Here is a 20,811-nt window from a genome sequence, read left to right as displayed (position 1 = left end):
ACTGGGGGCGGGCCCCAGCGCTCAGACAGCACTGGAGGCGGCCCTAATGCTGCGAGAGAACTCTCTGCAGTGCTGCCTCCATCTTCATCAGCATCAGCCTCTTCACCTTCTTTTGGCGCACGGTAGGTCAAAATTCAACACATGCGCAAGTTGGCTCTGCCAGTGGGCCTCGGGCAGAGCCAACTTCACATGCGGGTGGCCCTTTTTTTTGTGGCCGCTTACACGAGCAGGCGCAGTAAGAACTCCATAGAACTACAGGAGTGTACTGCACCTGCTCACGTAAGCGGCCACAAAAAAATGGCTGAGGTCCGCTGGCAAAGCCGACTTGCGCATGCGTTGAATTCTGACCCACCACGCGCTGAAAGTAGATGAAGAGGCCATTGCTGACGTAGATGGAGGCAGCGCTGGAGAGAGTTCTCTCTCAGCCTGGTGCTGTTTAAGCGCTGGGGCCCACTCCCAGTGCTGTGAGAGAACTAATTTGAATACAGACAAAAAACGGGATTTCAGGCGAACGGCGGCACGGAGAAGACAACGAAATGTAGGAGAAGAATCGCTTTTCTTAAGGCTATTCCGACGTGTTAGTCATAACAGACGGGAGACGGAGGACAGACGGGAGACAGCGTCCATCATGTTTTTACATTAGTGTTAACGGGAATGGTCACTGACTGTCTCTGTCCATTTGTCTGCTGCAGTTTATGTTCGTTGCTGACATACATTAACAAGGGTAGCCTGAACCCACCCTAGGGCTGCTATTACACAGGTGTGTTTTTGATCAGAGTAGAAACAGCAGCACTTGCGCTAATGTGAATAAAGACCACATGTGTAATGGCACCCTAAGGCCGGCTTCACATGGACACATTTGGTTGTCAGCAGTATAGTTGTTTATGATGCTAGGAGCTCGGCTTCCTCGCAGCTTCAGTGTCCCATACTGTAATGTACGTGTGAAGCCGGCCTAGGGGTTACTAATATGTGAGGTGCCTGGAGGCAATAATTAAGTAACTCCACTATGGAGATCCTTATGAAAAAGTTTGGGCACCCCTATTAATCTTAATCATTTTTAGTTCTAAATATTTTGGTGTTTGCAACAGCCATTTCAGTTTGATATATCTAATAACTGATGGACACATTAATATTTCAGGATTGAAATGAGGTTTATTGTTTTGGAACTTTGAGGAATGGAAATTTATTCTAAAATGCTACTACCATCACTCGAATTAGAGATAAGTTTGAAGCTGATGGAACTGTTCAGGACGTCCATAAGAAGCGATCCTGAAGACCACGTACCTCGACAAGCCCCATAAAAGAAGAAAGATTAATGGAAACGTTTCAACGAAGTCCACGAAAGTCTTTGCGGCAAGCTAGTCCTGAGGTAGGGATTTCAAAATCATCAGTCCATCGCATGATGAAACGTTGTCAGTGGAGAAGTTACATTCCAAGATTAGTCCATGCTCTTAATGACGATGATCCAGACCGAAGAGTACAGTATTGCGAGTGGTACTTGGAACGATGTAACGAAGATGCACACTTTCCCACAAAGATTGTGAGGCCACATTCAAATTAAATGGTTCGATTAACAGAGACAATTGCACCTATTGGGGACCTGAGAATAACACATGGTAGTGTGGAGGTGCCCCATCTTTCTTCTTTTATGGGGCTTGTCGAGGTACGTGGTCTTCCGGAACGCTTCTTATGGATGTCCTGAACAGTTCTATCAGCTTCAAACTTATGTCTAATTCGAGTGATGGTAACTCGTGTAGGTGGTTCTTTGTTAAACTCCCTCCTAAATTGTCTTTGCACTTCTACTGTGTTTTCATACTTCCAGTAGCATTTTAGAATAAATTTCCTTTCTTCAAAGTCAAGTCTGTACAGTAGGCCATCACTCGGTTTAATGGGTTCAGTCTGTAAAGAAAGAATAAATAATTGAGTTATTAGCTGCTAAAATGTGTATACATTTTTTGGGACACCCTGCACATGCGTGCATATACATGTGCGCACACACGTATATATACGCCTGCCTGTGTGTGGCTGCCTGTGTTATAGCTGCTACAAACTAAACTGATCTTTCTCTATCCCGTCCTTTTTCTTCACTTCTTTTCTATTACTATAAGGAACATTAGTATAAGAACTTACCGTGGGCTGGAATTTGATGCAGAAACTCTTTTAAAGAAATCCTTTTTTGAGCCTTTTTGTCTGAAGTATGCCTCCACACATACAAGGAAGACTGGTTTACACTAAGGAGACGCTATTACACCTTAGAAGCATGCTGCAGGACAAGCTACAGGTCAAGCATGCTCTCACCATCCCCCACAAACTAATAAGAAAACTTAGAAAACGCGGAAAACAAGCCGGCATACTGAAACGCGAAGGAAAAAAACGCAAAAAGCACGTGATCCCGTCCATCATCATGGGGAATGTGAGATCAATTGTGAATAAGATGGATGAACTGACAGCACTGACCAGACATCAACAGGAGTTTCGTGAGTGCAGTATAATGCTGTTTACAGAGACTTGGCTTACTGAAATCACTCCGGGGGATATTGTCACTCCTTAGGGAGAGACCACCATATAGGTCTCCAGGTCTCTTAGGTCTTCCTAATTACATCATGGAAGGCGGATTTGCATATTCTTCCCATAGTTCCTTGCAAAGTGGAGTGCTAAAGGCTTAACAAGTCTCCACACACCTATATGGTGGTCTCTCCCTAAGGAGTGACAATATCCCCCGAACCCTGTCTAAGCCTCTCACCTCTACCAGGTTATAGTCCTCTCTACATCGGGCTGATGAGATCCAACCAGATCGAAACAGCTGTCCTCGATTGAGAGACTATAACCTGGTAATAATCCCAGCGTCATTGCTAAACAAAGGCCTCTTGGAAGGTCGGGCATGAGGCTAAAGGGAGCAGCCATTATTGGGTTATTTCACTGGAATCCTGTCTTAAGACAGGCTTGCACATTCCAGTGAGCGCCCTATATTGGTTTGCAACAATGAGGCAGCAACTGTCTTCCTAATTACATCATGGAAGGCGGATTTGCATATTCTTCCCATGAAATCACTCCGGACATACTTGCCTCTGTGGAGGGCTTCAAACTTCTTCGTGCGGACAGGACGCTGGAGAGCGGTAAGGGCAAAGGAGGAGGGCTTGCAATATTTGTCAATGAGAGATGGTGTAATCCAGGACACATTGTAGTTAAGAAACAATTGTGTGGAAAGGATATTGAACTGCTAGCCGTGAGCATGAGGCCTTACTACCTGCCAAGGGAACTATCACATGTTATCGTACTAGCTGCATATGTTCCCCCCTCTGCAAAAACTGATGCTGCCTGTGAAGTCCTCCATGCTGCTGTGAGCGATCTGCAATCATCTCACCCCCATGCCCTGCTCCTAGTGTCGGGAGATTTCAACCATGTCTCAGCATCCACTCTACCAGGCTTTACTCAGTACGTAACCTGCCATACAAGAGACAGCAAAACACTGGACTTGCTCTTTGTCAATGTAAGGGATGCATATAACTCATCTGCCCTACCACCCCTAGGCAGATCAGATCACAACCTGGTACATCTGCGACCCTCATACATTCCACTGGTGCGCAGAGAATCGGCGGTTACCCGTACAGTAAAGATTTGGTCAGAGGGAAGTGTCGAGTCTCTAAGGGACTGTTTTAATATAACTCTATGGGAAGTATTTCAAGACTCATTTCCAGAGGACATTGAGGGACTCACACACTGCATAACAGACTACATTAATTTCTGCGTGGACAGCACGGTACCAACCCCGTGGTCCGTCTACCTATCTGTTAGTATTCTATCGTGGCTGCTAGCTGACCTTTATTTGGAGACATGACTTCAGGTATTTGGCTGATTGCCTTATAGGAGCTATTTGTATTTTGTATGTATATAGCTTTGGCTGCATTGTAGTGTGATCACATATGTAATCTATATTCCCTATTGATGGGATTTATATTTATGTAGTTTACCTCACACTTTATATACAGTAGCTGTCTCCTCCTATATGTCCTCAGATATTTATGCTATAATTACAAAATACTAGTCTACATTTATAGGGACATATTTTTGGATGGGTGCTTTTTGCCAACAGTATTTTTTGGTTGGCACCAATGTAGTTCTGCTATATTCATACTAGTGTTATTTTTGCTACTATACTTACCTTTATTTATCTTACATGGTCTAGCATAAGAACCCACATTCTTTATTCTATGTGTCTATTTGTGTATGTCTTTGGCTTTAATTCAATCTGCCCTGCTGTACATTATTGTTTTTAATAATATGCTATTTAATGTGTAATAAAATATTTGATATTTTTTATATATATTGGTTGATTATTGTCTTCTTGTATTAGCTTGTGCTTTTTCCATGTGATACTGTGAAGTCTTTTCGGGCTATTTTTTGCAAGAATGTTATGTGAGGTCCCTGTGTATATAATCATAGAACAGTAGGGGACAGGAAGTGGCTTAACAAGCTTATTCTATTCTTCAATAGATTCAACTCCAAGCAAATGCTCCCTCCACCAGCATGTCAGCCAACCCCCCCTCCCCTCACACATCAAGACCCAACCCCCACCGAACTGCGGTCAACTGTAATCTGAATATCTGATCCTGCAGGAGTCTCTAGTGTGTAAGGAAATGAAGAAGATTAGAGCAGACAAAGCGGGAGGACCTGATGGAATAAGTGCAAGAGTTCTTAAAATGTGCAGTGACCAGCTGTGTGGAATTATTACGCACATGTATAATATGAGTCTAAAGCTGGGAGTGGTACCTCAACTGTGGAAAACATCTTGCGTGGTACCAGTGATGGGGTCATGACTTCCGCCAATGTACGGGTCACTTCTAGTGGTCAGTCACTTGCTCCAAATCATTCATGCATGTGCGCGCTCACTAAGAAAGAGTCTGACACAAAGTTCAGTTTCGATCTCAGACCATGTGACTAGACGCTGAGGGTGTTCACACGGCACTGAACTTTATTTGAGGAAATTCCAGTTGTTATACAAAAAGGAAAAGATAAGTTAGTAGGCAGTCTTAAGCATAAATATCTTGGTTCCGGGTGTGCTGTCAGTCACGGATTGGTCCTTGGAGTGCATGATAAGCTCATGTTCACCTCGTGAAGTCTACTCGTGATTATGATGTATCCTTCTCATGATAACTTCGGAATGTTCTTTGTTCTCACAGTAAGTCACCTGGATACAGGCGCCATCTTAGGTTATATAAGGCATTAACAACTTCATAGAAAAATATAATTTCTTAAGCAGTATAAAGAATGTATAAAAATAAGAATAGATATGGTTTACCCTCACACCAGTCCCAAAGAAACCCAACCCGATGGGCTACAATGACTACCAACCAGTAGCACTGACATCCCACCTGATGAAGGTCCTAGAGAGACTGGTCCTGACACACCTACGCCCCCTAGTGAGCTCCGCTCTGGACCCCCTCCAGTTTGCCTATTGGCCGGGCATTGGGGTAGATGATGCCATCATCCACCTTCTTCATAGAGCTCTCTCTCACCTGGAGAAACCCGGGAACACTGTGAGAATAATGTTCTTTGATTTCTCCAGTGCGTTCAACACCATTCAGCCAGGGCTACTGAGGGAGAAGCTGAACCTTGGTGGTGTGGACCACCACCTGTCCTACTGGATCCTAGACTACCTGACCACCCGCCCTCAGTATGTGAGAGCCCAGGACTGTGTGTCTGACACTGTGATCTGTAGTACGGGGGCACCACAAGGTACAGTTCTTGCCCCATTTCTCTTCACACTGTACACTGCTGACTTTAGGCACAACTCCTCCAGCTGTTACTTACAGAAGTACTCCGATGACTCTGCTATTGTAGGCATCATCACTGATGGCGACAATAGGGAATACAGAGACTTAAACCAGGATTTTGTTGAATGGTGCCAGCAGAACCAGCTCAGGATTAATGCTGGGAAGACCAAGGAGATGGTGGTGGACTTTAGTAAACGGAGAGGTGCTCCGACCCCAGTGGAGATCCAAGGAACATGTATTGAGATAGTCAGGACCTATAAGTACCTGGGTGTACTCCTCAACAATAAACTAGACTGGGCTGATCACCTGGAGGTGCTGCACAGAAAGGGCCACAGCAGACTCTACCTGCTCAGGAGGCTGAGGGCCTTGGGAGTCCAGGGGACACTTCTTAGGGCCTTCTTCAACTCTGTGGTTGCCTCAGCCATCTTTTTCGGTGTGGCCTGCTGGGGGAGCAGTATATCAACCAGGGACAGAAATAGACTTGACAGGCTGATCAGGAGGGCTAGCTCTGTCCTGGGGAGCCCCCTGGACCCAGTACAGGTGGTGGGTGACAGAAGGATACTGTCCATGGTGACCTCCATGCGGGAGAACAAATCCCACCCCATGTATGGGACCCTGATGGGACTTGGCAGCACTGTAAGTGACCGTCTGCTTCACCCCAAGTGTGAGAAGGAGCACTATCGCAGGTCCTTCCTTCCAACCGCGACCAGGCTGTATAATCTACATCAGACCAAGCGAAGATCACTCCGCACAGAGAACTAATGATTATGAGGTCTTCCTCTTTCTCTTCCGTTTTTCCTTAGCTACTATGGACTCCTAGTATATCTTCTCCTCTTAGCTTATGTGTATCTACGTCTGTAATATATTACTGTGTATTATCCTGTATCTGTATTACTATGCTGCTGTAACATGCTGAAATTTCCCCAATGTGGGACTATTAAAGGATTATCTTATCTTATATGCACACACACATGTATATGCGCGCACATCTATATGCACGCACACATATATATATATATATATATATATATATATATATATATATACACACACAAACATGCACATATATATGGTTTTTGGTTTTGTTTAGTTTTGTGTTTTGCTTTTGGTTTCTTTTTGGTTTTGTTTGGTTTTGTGTTTTGGTTTGTTTTGGTTTTTGCTTTTGGTTTCTTTTTGGTTTTGTTTTGGTTTTTGGGTTTTGGTTTTGTTTTGGGTTTTGGTTTTGTTTGGTTTTGGTTTTTGGTTTTGTTTTTTGCTTTTGGTTTCTTTTTGGTTTTTGTTTTCGGTTTTTTGTTTTGTTTTGATTTTTGGTTTTGGTTTCTTTTTGGTTTTTGGTTTTGTTTTGGTTTTGATTTTGGTTTTGGTTTGGTTTGGTTTGGTTTTTGGTTTTGGTTTCTTTTTGGTTTTTGGTTTGGTTTTTGGTTTTGTTTTGGTTTTGATTTTGGTTTTGGTTTGGTTTTGTTTGGTTTTGGTTTTTGGTTTTGTTTTGGTTTTTGGTTTCTTTTTGGTTTGGTTTTTGGTTTTGTTTTGGTTTTTGGTTTCTTTTTGGTTTGGTTTTTGGGTTTTGGTTTGGTTTTTGGTTTTGTTTCGGGTTTTGGTTTTGGTTTCTTTTTGGTTTTTGGTTTTGTTTGGTTTTTGGTTTGTTTTGGTTCTTGGTTTCTTTTTGGTTTTGTTTGGTTTTGGGTTTTGGTTTTTGGTTTTGGTTTCTTTTTGGTTTTGTTTTGTTTTGGTTTTGTTTTGGTTTGTTTTGGTTTTTGGTTTTGGTTTCTTTTTGGTTTTGGTTTGTTTTGGTTTTGTTTTGGTTTTTGGTTTCTTTTTGGGTTTTGGTTTTGTTTTGGTTTTTGGTTTTGGGTTTTACCAGAAAACAGCGGCTTCACTCACAAAACTGCTGCCGATGTTACAAGCCATGCGGCTTCTGTTCAGCACTTATCTACTATATATAAGCAGTATACATATGCAGTATATACAGTATACATAAGCCTACATTTAAACCACACTGAATAATGGTCATGTCATCACATCGCAGCCTTACATTCAACATATATATGTATGTATATGCACACACATTCCATTTTTCTGTCTGCAACATTGTCTAGCTTCTCCAATGGTAGTTCTGTGGCTCAGCCCCATTGTCTACGTACTGGACCCTACTCGGTTCACAGGTGCCATACTGAAGACTTTTTGGATCTATGGAACCAGCTACCCCCAATGGCCAGGGGCGAGACTTCTGCACTACAAATACAGGAGGAAAGTATATCCATTTACACTCATAAATAATGATTCTGGAAGGGGGCAAATACTTTTTAAGTCTTATGTGTGTGCATATATATATACAGTGGGGCAAAAAAGTATTTAGTCAGTCACCAATAGTGCAAGTTCCACCACTTAAAAAGATGAGAGGCGTCTGTAATTTACATCATAGGTAGACCTCAACTATGAGAGACAAAATGAGAAAACAAATCCAGAAAATCACATTGTCTGATTTTGTAAGAACTTATTTGCAAATTATGGTGGAAAATAAGTATTTGGTCAGTAACAAAATTTAATCTCAATACTTTGTTATATATCCTTTGTTGGCAATGACAGAGGTCAAACGTTTTCTGTAAGTCTTCACAAGGTTGGCACACACTGTTGTTGGTATGTTGGCCCATTCCTCCATGCAGATCTCCTCTAGAGCAGTGATGTTTTGGGGCTGTCGCTTGGCAACACGGACTTTCAACTCCCTCCAAAGGTTTTCTATAGGGTTGAGATCTGGAGACTGGCTAGGCCACTCCAGGACCTTGAAATGCTTCTTACAAAGCCACTCCTTCGTTGCCCTGGCGGTGTGCTTTGGATCATTGTCATGTTGAAAGACCCAGCCACGTTTCATCTTCAATTCCCTTGCTGATGGAAGGAGGTTTGCACTCAAAATCTCACGATACATGGCCCCATTCATTCTTTCATGTACCCGGATCAGTCGTCCTGGCCCCTTTGCAGAGAAACAGCCCCAAAGCATGATGTTTCCACCCCCATGCTTTACAGTAGGTATGGTGTTTGATGGATGCAACTCAGTATTCTTTTTCGTCCAAACACGAAAAGTTGTGTTTCTACCAAACAGTTCCAGTTTGGTTTCATCAGACCATAGGACATTCTCCCAATACTCTTCTGGATCATCCAAATGCTCTCTAGCAAACTTCAGACGGGCCCGGACATGTACTGATTTAAGCAGTGGGACACGTCTGGCACTGCAGGATCTGAGTCCCTGGCGGCGTAGTGTGTTACTGATGGTAGGCTTTGTTACATTGGTCCCAGCTCTCTGCAGTTCATTCACTAGGTCCCCCCGCGTGGTTCTGGGATTTTTGCTCAACGTTCTTGTGATCATTTTGACCCCACGGGGTGAGATTTTGCATGGAGCCCCAGATCGAGGGAGATTATCAGTGGTCTTGTATGTCTTCCATTTTCTAATTATTGCTCCCACAGTTGATTTCTTCAATCCAAGCTGGTTGCCTATTGCAGATTCAGTCTTCCCAGCCTGGTGCAGGGCTACAATTTTGTTTCTGGTGTCCTTTGACAGCTCTTTGGTCTTCACCATAGTGGAGTTTGGAGTCTGACTGTTTGAGGGTGTGCACAGGTGTCTTTTTATACTGATAACAAGTTTAAACAGGTGCCATTACTACAGGTAATGAGTGGAGGAAAGAGGAGACTCTTAAAGAAGAAGTTACAGGTCTGTGAGAGCCAGAAATCTTGATTGTTTGTAGGTGACCAAATACTTATTTTCCACCATAATTTGCAAATAAATTCTTACAAAATCAGACAATGTGATTTTCTGGATTTGTTTTCTCATTTTGTCTCTCATAGTTGAGGTCTATCTATGATGTAAATTACAGACGCCTCTCATCTTTTTAAGTGGTGGAACTTGCACTATTGGTGACTGACTAAATACTTTTTTGCCCCACTGTATGTGTGTGTGTGCGCACATATATATGTGCGCACATATATATGCGCCCCACCCTGTATATGCGCACACATATATATGCGCACACATATATATACGCGCACATATATATGCGCCCCACCCTGTATATGCGTGCACATATATATGCACCCCACCCTGTATATACGCGCACATATATATGCGCGCACATATACTTACGAGGTTCTACAAAGGGAAGCCGCCCAATTCCAACCCAAAGGCAGAGTACTAATATGCGGAGACCTGAATGCAAGGACGGGCACAGAGATAGACTACCTGCCCCCTGACGGCAACCCACATACGCACGGTAGTGAGATCCACCACCCAGAACCCACACAGACAAGAAGAAACAGCCAAGACAGAACTGTCAACAAGAGTGGGAGACAACTGCTGAACATGTGCCGAAGCCTAGGACTGTACATAATAAACGGACGTATCACAGGCGACACCACAGGATGCTTCACACTAAACTCTCAAGTGGGCAACAGCGTGGTGGACTATGCCATTACAGACGCAGACCTATCAGACAGTGAAGACTTCACAATCGCACCTGACTCCCATCTATCAGACCACAACCAGATCCTACTATACATGAAAACCATGAATAAAACACCCACACATGAGCCCCAACAGTCCGGCCTCTACAACCTACCAAGACATTTCAAATGGGCCAACCACCAGGCCATAGAATATACCAACGCAACCAACCGACACTGCTCACAAACTTCCATACAAACACCTATCAGCCAGACCAACAGGGAGTCACCAGAGCTGTGAAGGATCTCAAGTACATCCTACAGACCACAGCAGAACTAGCAGGCCTGAAACGAACCAAACCAATAAGACAAACCAACAAACAGTCCAACAAATGGTTCAACAGCGAATGCAGAGCACTACGCCATACCCTAAGAACAGCCTCCAACCAAAAACACAGGGACCCCAACAACAAGGAGGTGAGGGAAGCCTACAACAATCTATGCAAGCAATACAAAGGCACACTCAGAGAGAAGAAACAGAGGTACCTCTCCCACAAAATAGAGCAACTAGAGGACTCCCTCCAGGACAGCTCATTCTGGGAGACCTGGCACCACATGGGCACAAAGCCCAAGAAAAACTCCCTCCACATCCAAAATGGCAATATCTGGCTCAACTACTTCAGAGGTCTCTACAAAAACATCCCAGAAGAAGACCTAACTCCAGAACAGCAACAGATACTCACCAAATTGAGGGACATGGAGAAAGCCATCAAAGACTTCCAGAACCCTCTGAACTCACCAATCACCATAAAAGCTATACAGGAAAGAATTGCCCTGCTGAAAGGCAAAAAGGCCAGTGGCCCTGACGGTATCCTACCAGAGATGATCAAATACAGCCCTCCAGCAATACACGTGGCACTGGCAAAGCTGTTCACCCTCGTGCTCAATGCTGGACACTTCCCCGAAGACTGGAACAAAGGCCTCATAGCCCCCATCTACAAGAATGGGGACCAATATGACCCCAACAACTACAGAGGGATCTGTGTCAGCAGCATGCTGGGGAAACTGTTCAACAACATCATCAATAACAGAATCCTCACCTTCCTCACACAACACGGGGTCCTCAGCAAGAGCCAAGCAGGGTTCATGCCAAACCACCGCACCACAGACCATATCTACACCCTGCACAGCCTCATCAAGACGCACGTCCACAACACCAGAAGAGGCAAGATATTCGCCTGCTTTGTAGATTTTAAGAAGGCGTTCGGCTCAGTATGGCACCCAGGCCTGAATCCAGCCTGACTCCTAAAACTCCTAGAGAGTGGAATAGGAGGAAGAACGTACAACGTCATCAAGAGCTCCTACACCGGAAACCAGTGCAGTGTGAAGGTGAATGGGAAAAGGACAGCATACTTCCAACAGGTCCGAGGGGTCAGACAAGGCTGTAGCCTGAGCCCAACGCTCTTCAACATCTACATCAATGAATTGGCTACAGCCCTGGAGGCCTCACCAACCCCAGGCCTCAACCTGAACGACCGGGAGGTGAAGTTCCTGCTATACGCCGACGACCTCCTACTCCTGGCCCCCACCGAGAAAGACCTCCAAGAAAGCCTGTCAGTGCTGGAAAAATTCAGGACCACATGGGCCCTACCCATCAACCAGAAGAAGACCAAAGTCATGGTATTTCAAACCAACAGCTACGCCTACCTGGGGCTGGAGCTCAGCCAATCAGGAAGCTTCAAAACAGCAATAGAAACCCTGAAAGCAAAAGCCTGCAGAACCTTCTACGCCATCAGAAGACAACTGTACCACCTCAAACCACCGGTGAGGGTCTGGCTGAAGATATTTGACGCAGTCATCTCCCCGATCCTTCTCTATGGCAGCGAGGTTTGGGGCCCAGCCACCTACCCAGACCAGACAAAGTGGGATTCCAGCCCAACAGAGAACTTCCACCTGGAGTTCTGCAAATACCTGCTCCATGTCCATCGCAACACCTCCAACATGGCCTGCAGGGCAGAGCTAGGCAGACTCCCCCTATGGCTCACCATACAGAAGAGGGCGCTAGCTTTCCAGGCACACATCCAGGGGAGCAAGCCTGACTCCTACCACCACCAAGCTTGGCTAAGCCACCTGAGCAAACCAGACACTCACCAACCAAACAACAGCCAACCACCAAACCAAAAACACCAACAGATGATAACCAAGGCCGAAATAAAGGCAACCACAGAGGCAAACAGAGAGCGGTACATTGAAGAATGGAGAAATGAAATAAATAACTCCAAGAAACTCACCGTGTACCAATCCCTACAAAGGGACTACACCATGGCCACCTACCTAGAGAGAATACGCCACCCCAAACACAGACAGACCCTGAGCCGGTACAGACTGAGCGCCCACAACCTAGAGATGGAGACGAGGCGACACAGGCAGACGTACAAGCCACGGAAGAACAGACTGTGCCAGCACTGTGACCAGGGGGCCCTAGAAGACGAGACCCACTTCCTGCTACACTGCACCAAATACTCAGCTGTGAGGGCCGTCTACTACCAAAGACTCTCTGCCCACATCCCAGACTTCATATCTGCAGACGAGAAGAGGAAACTCTACATCCTACTGGGAGAAGAAGAGGCCACTGTGGAGATCGCTGCCCAATACGTGTCCAGCTGTCACCAAATAAGAGGAAGATGAGACTCCACAGACTGTTATACCCCAAACCACCCAACCCACCTCCCCATACCCACAACTCACCCACCCGAATCCAAGTCCCCCCCCCAACCCCCCACTTTACTAGCTTTGGCAATGCCAAATATCTATTCGGACGTGCCAATAAAGCTTTTTTTTATTCGATTTGATTATACATGTGCCCCACCCTGTATATGCGCACACATATATATGCGTGCACATGTATATGCGCGCACACATATATATGCGCACACATATATATGCGCGCACATATATATGCGCCCAACCCTGTATATACGTGCACATATATATGCGCATACATATATACGCGCGCACATATATATGCGCCCAACCCTGTATATGCGTGCACATATATATGCGCCCCACCCTGTATATGCGCCGCACATATATATGCGCGCACATGTATATGCGACCCACCCTGTATATGCGCGCACATATATATGCGTACACATATATATGCGCCCCCACCATGTATATGCGTGAACATATATATGTGCGCACATATATATGTGCCCAACCCTGTATATGCGCGCACATATATATGCGCGCACATGTATATGCGCCCCACCCTGTATATGCGCGCACATATATATGAGCGCACATGTATATGCGCCCACCCTGTATATGCGCGCACATATATATGCGCGCACATGTATATGCGCCCCACCCTGTATATGCGCGCACATATATATGCGCGCACATACATATGCGCCCAACCCTGTATATGCGTGCACATATATATGCGCCCCACCCTGTATAAGCGCACATATATATGCGCGCACATATATATGCGCGCACATATATATGCGCGCACATATATATGCGCGCACATATATATGCGCGCACATATATATGCGCGCACATATATATGCGCGCACATATATATGCGCCCTACCATGTATATGCTCGCGCACATATATATGCGCCCTACCCTGTATATGCGCGCACATATATATGCGCGCACATATATATGCGCCCAGCCCTGTATATGCGTGCACATATATATGCGCGCACATATATATGCGCCCTACCCTGTGTATTCGCGCACATATATATGCGCCCCACCCTGTATAAGCGCACATATATATGCGCCCTACCATGTATATGCTCGCACACAAATATGCGCACATATATATGCGCCCTACCCTGTATATGCGCGCACATATATATGCGCGCACATATATATGCGCCCAGCCCTGTATATGCGTGCACATATATATGCGTACACATATATATGCGCCCCCACCATGTATATGCGCGAACATATATATGTGCGCACATATATATGTGCCCAACCCTGTATATACGCGCACATATATATGCGCGCACATGTATATGCGCCCCACCCTGTATATGCGCGCACATATATATGCGCGCACATGTATATGCGCCCACCCTGTATATGCGCGCACATATATATGCGCGCACATGTATATGCGCCCCACCCTGTATATACGCGCACATATATATGCGCGCACATACATATGCGCCCAACCCTGTATATGCGTGCACATATATATGCGCCCCACCCTGTATAAGCGCACATATATATGCGCGCACATATATATGCGCGCACATATATATGCGCGCACATATATATGCGCGCACATATATATGCGCGCACATATATATGCGCGCACATATATATGCGCGCACATATATATGCGCGCACATATATATGCGCGCACATATATATGCGCCCTACCATGTATATGCTCGCACACAAATATGCGCACATATATATGCGCCCTACCCTGTATATGCGCGCACATATATATGCGCGCACATATATATGCGCCCAGCCTTGTATATGCGTGCACATATATATGCGCGCACATATATATGCGCCCTACCCTGTGTATTCGCGCACATATATATGCGCCCCACCCTGTATAAGCGCACATATATATGCGCGCACATATATATGCGCGCACATATATATGCGCGCACATATATATGCGCGCACATATATATGCGCGCACATATATATGCGCGCACATATATATGCGCGCACATATATAAGCGCGCACATATATATGCGCGCACATATATATGCGCCCTACCATGTATATGCTCGCACACAAATATGCGCACATATATATGCGCCCTACCCTGTATATGCGCGCACATATATATGCGCGCACATATATATGCGCCCAGCCCTGTATATGCGTGCACATATATATGCGCGCACATATATATGCGCCCTACCCTGTGTATTCGCGCACATATATATGCGCGCACATATATATGCGCGCACATATATATGCGCGCACATATACAACATAAACAACATATACATATAAACAACAGCCAACCACCAAACCAAAAACACCAACAGATGATAACCAAGGCCGAAATAAAGGCAACCACAGAGGCAAACAGAGAGCGGTACATTGAAGAATGGAGAAATGAAATAAATAACTCCAAGAAACTCACCGTGTACCAATCCCTACAAAGGGACTACACCATGGCCACCTACCTAGAGAGAATACGCCACCCCAAACACAGACAGACCCTGAGCCGGTACAGACTGAGCGCCCACAACCTAGAGATGGAGACGAGGCGACACAGGCAGACGTACAAGCCACGGAAGAACAGACTGTGCCAGCACTGTGACCAGGGGGCCCTAGAAGACGAGACCCACTTCCTGCTACACTGCACCAAATACTCAGCTGTGAGGGCCGTCTACTACCAAAGACTCTCTGCCCACATCCCAGACTTCATATCTGCAGACGAGAAGAGGAAACTCTACATCCTACTGGGAGAAGAAGAGGCCACTGTGGAGATCGCTGCCCAATACGTGTCCAGCTGTCACCAAATAAGAGGAAGATGAGACTCCACAGACTGTTATACCCCAAACCACCCAACCCACCTCCCCATACCCACAACTCACCCACCCGAATCCAAGTCCCCCCCCCAACCCCCCACTTTACTAGCTTTGGCAATGCCAAATATCTATTCGGACGTGCCAATAAAGCTTTTTTTTATTCGATTTGATTATACATGTGCCCCACCCTGTATATGCGCACACATATATATGCGTGCACATGTATATGCGCGCACACATATATATGCGCACACATATATATGCGCGCACATATATATGCGCCCAACCCTGTATATACGTGCACATATATATGCGCATACATATATACGCGCGCACATATATATGCGCCCAACCCTGTATATGCGTGCACATATATATGCGCCCCACCCTGTATATGCGCCGCACATATATATGCGCGCACATGTATATGCGACCCACCCTGTATATGCGCGCACATATATATGCGTACACATATATATGCGCCCCCCACCATGTATATGCGTGAACATATATATGTGCGCACATATATATGTGCCCAACCCTGTATATGCGCGCACATATATATGCGCGCACATGTATATGCGCCCCACCCTGTATATGCGCGCACATATATATGAGCGCACATGTATATGCGCCCACCCTGTATATGCGCGCACATATATATGCGCGCACATGTATATGCGCCCCACCCTGTATATGCGCGCACATATATATGCGCGCACATACATATGCGCCCAACCCTGTATATGCGTGCACATATATATGCGCCCCACCCTGTATAAGCGCACATATATATGCGCGCACATATATATGCGCGCACATATATATGCGCGCACATATATATGCGCGCACATATATATGCGCGCACATATATATGCGCGCACATATATATGCGCCCTACCATGTATATGCTCGCACACAAATATGCGCACATATATATGCGCCCTACCCTGTATATGCGCGCACATATATATGCGCGCACATATATATGCGCCCAGCCCTGTATATGCGTGCACATATATATGCGCGCACATATATATGCGCCCTACCCTGTGTATTCGCGCACATATATATGCGCCCCACCCTGTATAAGCGCACATATATATGCGCCCTACCATGTATATGCTCGCACACAAATATGCGCACATATATATGCGCCCTACCCTGTATATGCGCGCACATATATATGCGCGCACATATATATGCGCCCAGCCCTGTATATGCGTGCACATATATATGCGTACACATATATATGCGCCCCCACCATGTATATGCGCGAACATATATATGTGCGCACATATATATGTGCCCAACCCTGTATATGCGCGCACATATATATGCGCGCACATGTATATGCGCCCCACCCTGTATATGCGCGCACATATATATGCGCGCACATGTATATGCGCCCACCCTGTATATGCGCGCACATATATATGCGCGCACATGTATATGCGCCCCACCCTGTATATACGCGCACATATATATGCGCGCACATACATATGCGCCCAACCCTGTATATGCGTGCACATATATATGCGCCCCACCCTGTATAAGCGCACATATATATGCGCGCACATATATATGCGCGCACATATATATGCGCGCACATATATATGCGCGCACATATATATGCGCGCACATATATATGCGCGCACATATATATGCGCGCACATATATATGCGCGCACATATATATGCGCCCTACCATGTATATGCTCGCACACAAATATGCGCACATATATATGCGCCCTACCCTGTATATGCGCGCACATATATATGCGCGCACATATATATGCGCCCAGCCTTGTATATGCGTGCACATATATATGCGCGCACATATATATGCGCCCTACCCTGTGTATTCGCGCACATATATATGCGCCCCACCCTGTATAAGCGCACATATATATGCGCGCACATATATATGCGCGCACATATATATGCGCGCACATATATATGCGCGCACATATATATGCGCGCACATATATATGCGCGCACATATATATGCGCGCACATATATAAGCGCGCACATATATATGCGCGCACATATATATGCGCCCTACCATGTATATGCTCGCACACAAATATGCGCACATATATATGCGCCCTACCCTGTATATGCGCGCACATATATATGCGCGCACATATATATGCGCCCAGCCCTGTATATGCGTGCACATATATATGCGCGCACATATATATGCGCCCTACCCTGTGTATTCGCGCACATATATATGCGCGCACATATATATGCGCGCACATATATATGCGCGCACATATATATGCGCGCACATATATATGCGCCCCACCTTCTATATGCGCCGCACATATATATGCGCGCACATATATATGCGCGCACATATATATGCGCGCACATATATATGCGCCCAACCCTGTATATGCGTGCAAATATATATGCGCGCACATATATATGCGCACTACCCTGTGTATTCGCGCACATATATATGCGCGCACATATATATGCGCGCACATATATATGCGCCCCACCTTCTATATGCGCCGCACATATATATGCGCGCACATATATATGCGCGCACATATATATGCGCGCACATATATATGCGCGCACATATATATGCGCCCTACCATATATATGCTCGCACACATATATGCGCACATATATATGCGCCCTACCCTGTATATGCGCGCACATATATATGCGCGCACATATATATTCGCCCAACCCTGTATATGCGTGCACATATATATGCGCGCACATATATATGCGCCTTACCCTGTGTATTCGCGCACATATATATGCGCGCACATATATATTCGTGCACATGTATATGCGCGCACACATATATATGCGCACACATATATATGCGCGCACATATATATGCGCCCAACCCTGTATATACGTGCACATATATATGCGCATACATATATACGCGCGCACATATATATGCGCCCAACCCTGTATATGCGTGCACATATATATGCGCGCACATATATATGCGCGCACATATAAATGCGCGCGCATATATATGCGCGCACATATATATGCGCGCACATATATATGCACCCAACCCTGTATATGCGTGCACATATATATGCGCGCACATATATATGCGCCCCACCCTGTATATGCGCGCACATATATATGCGCGCACATGTATATGCGACCCACCCTGTATATGCGCGCACATATATATGCGTACACATATATATGCGCCCCCACCATGTATATGCGCGCACATATATATGTGCGCACATATATATGTGCCCAACCCTGTATATGCGCGCACATATATATGCGCGCACATGTATATGCGCCCCACCCTGTATATGCGCGCACATATATATGCGCGCACATGTATATGCGCCCCACCCTGTATATGCGCGCACATATATATGCGCGCACATGTATATGCGCCCCACCCTGTATATGCGCGCACATATATATGCGCGCACATACATATGCGCCCAACCCTGTATATGCGTGCACATATATATGCGCCCCACCCTGTATATGCGCGCACATATATATGCGCGCACATATATATGCGCGCACATATATATGCGCGCACATATATATGCGCGCACATATATATGCGCGCACATATATATGCGCGCAAATATATATGCGCGCACATATATATGCGCCCTACCATGTATATGCTCGCACACAAATATGCGCACATATATATGCGCCCTACCCTGTATATGCGCGCACATATATATGCGCGCACATATATATGCGCCCAACCCTGTATATGCGTGCACATATATATGCGCGCACATATATATGCGCCCTACCCTGTGTATTCGCGCACATATATATGCACGCACATATATATGCGCGCACATATATATGCGCGTATATATATATGCGCGCACATATATATGCGCGCACATATATATGCGCCCCACCTTCTATATGCGCGCACATATATATGCGCGCACATATATATGCGTGCACATATATATGCGCCCAAACCTGTATATGCGCCCAACCCTGTATATGCGTGCACATATATATGCGCGCACATATATATGCGCCCTACCCTGTGTATTCACGCACATATATATGCGCGCACATGTATCTGCGCGCCACCCTGTATATGCGCGCACATATATATGCGCGCACATATATGTGCGCGCACATATATATGCGCGCACATATATGTGCGCGCACATATATATGCGCCCTACCATGTATATGCTCGCACACATATATGCGCACATATATATGCGCCCTACCCTGTATATGCGCGCACATATATATGCGCGCACATATATATTCGCCCAACCCTGTATATGCGTGCACATATATATGCGCGCACATATATATGCGCCCTACCCTGTGTATTCGCGCACATATATATGCGCGCACATATATATGCGCGCACATATATATGCGCGCACATATATATGCGCCCCACCCTGTATATGCGCGCACATATATATGCGCGCACATATATATGCGAGCACATATATATGCGCGCACATATATATGCGCGCACATATATATGCGCGCACATATATATGCGCCCAACCCTGTATATGCGTGCACATATATATGCGCGCACATATATATGCGCCCAACCCTGTATATGCGTGCACATATATATGCGCGCACATATATATGCGCCCTACCCTGTGTATTCGCGCACATATATATGCACGCACATGTATGTGCGCCCCACCCTGTATATGCGCGCACATATATATGCGCGCACATATATATGCGCGCACATATATATGCGCGCACATATATATGCGCGCACATATATATGCGCGCACATATATATGCGCGCACATATATATGCGCGCACATATATATGCGCGCACATATATATGCGCGCACATATATATGCGCGCACATATATATGCGCGCACATATATATGCGCGCACATATATATGCGCGCACATATATATGCGGCCTACTGTCACGGAGCAAAGGTATACGTCTTCCTCCGGATGGTCTTTTGAATCAACAGGGACGCAAGAGGTCGGGAGACAACAGCAATTTATTGTAATCCACAAAGTTAGTAGCCGGCGGCGGTCACATCAACCGTAACAACAATAAGTCCACAGAAGTCACAATCC

The sequence above is a fragment of the Leptodactylus fuscus genome, chromosome 4 (genome assembly GCF_031893055.1).
Source record: "Leptodactylus fuscus isolate aLepFus1 chromosome 4, aLepFus1.hap2, whole genome shotgun sequence".
Lineage (NCBI taxonomy): Eukaryota > Metazoa > Chordata > Amphibia > Anura > Leptodactylidae > Leptodactylus > Leptodactylus fuscus.
The sequence above is the reverse complement of the archived record's forward strand: the minus strand, read 5'-3'. Positions refer to the sequence as shown.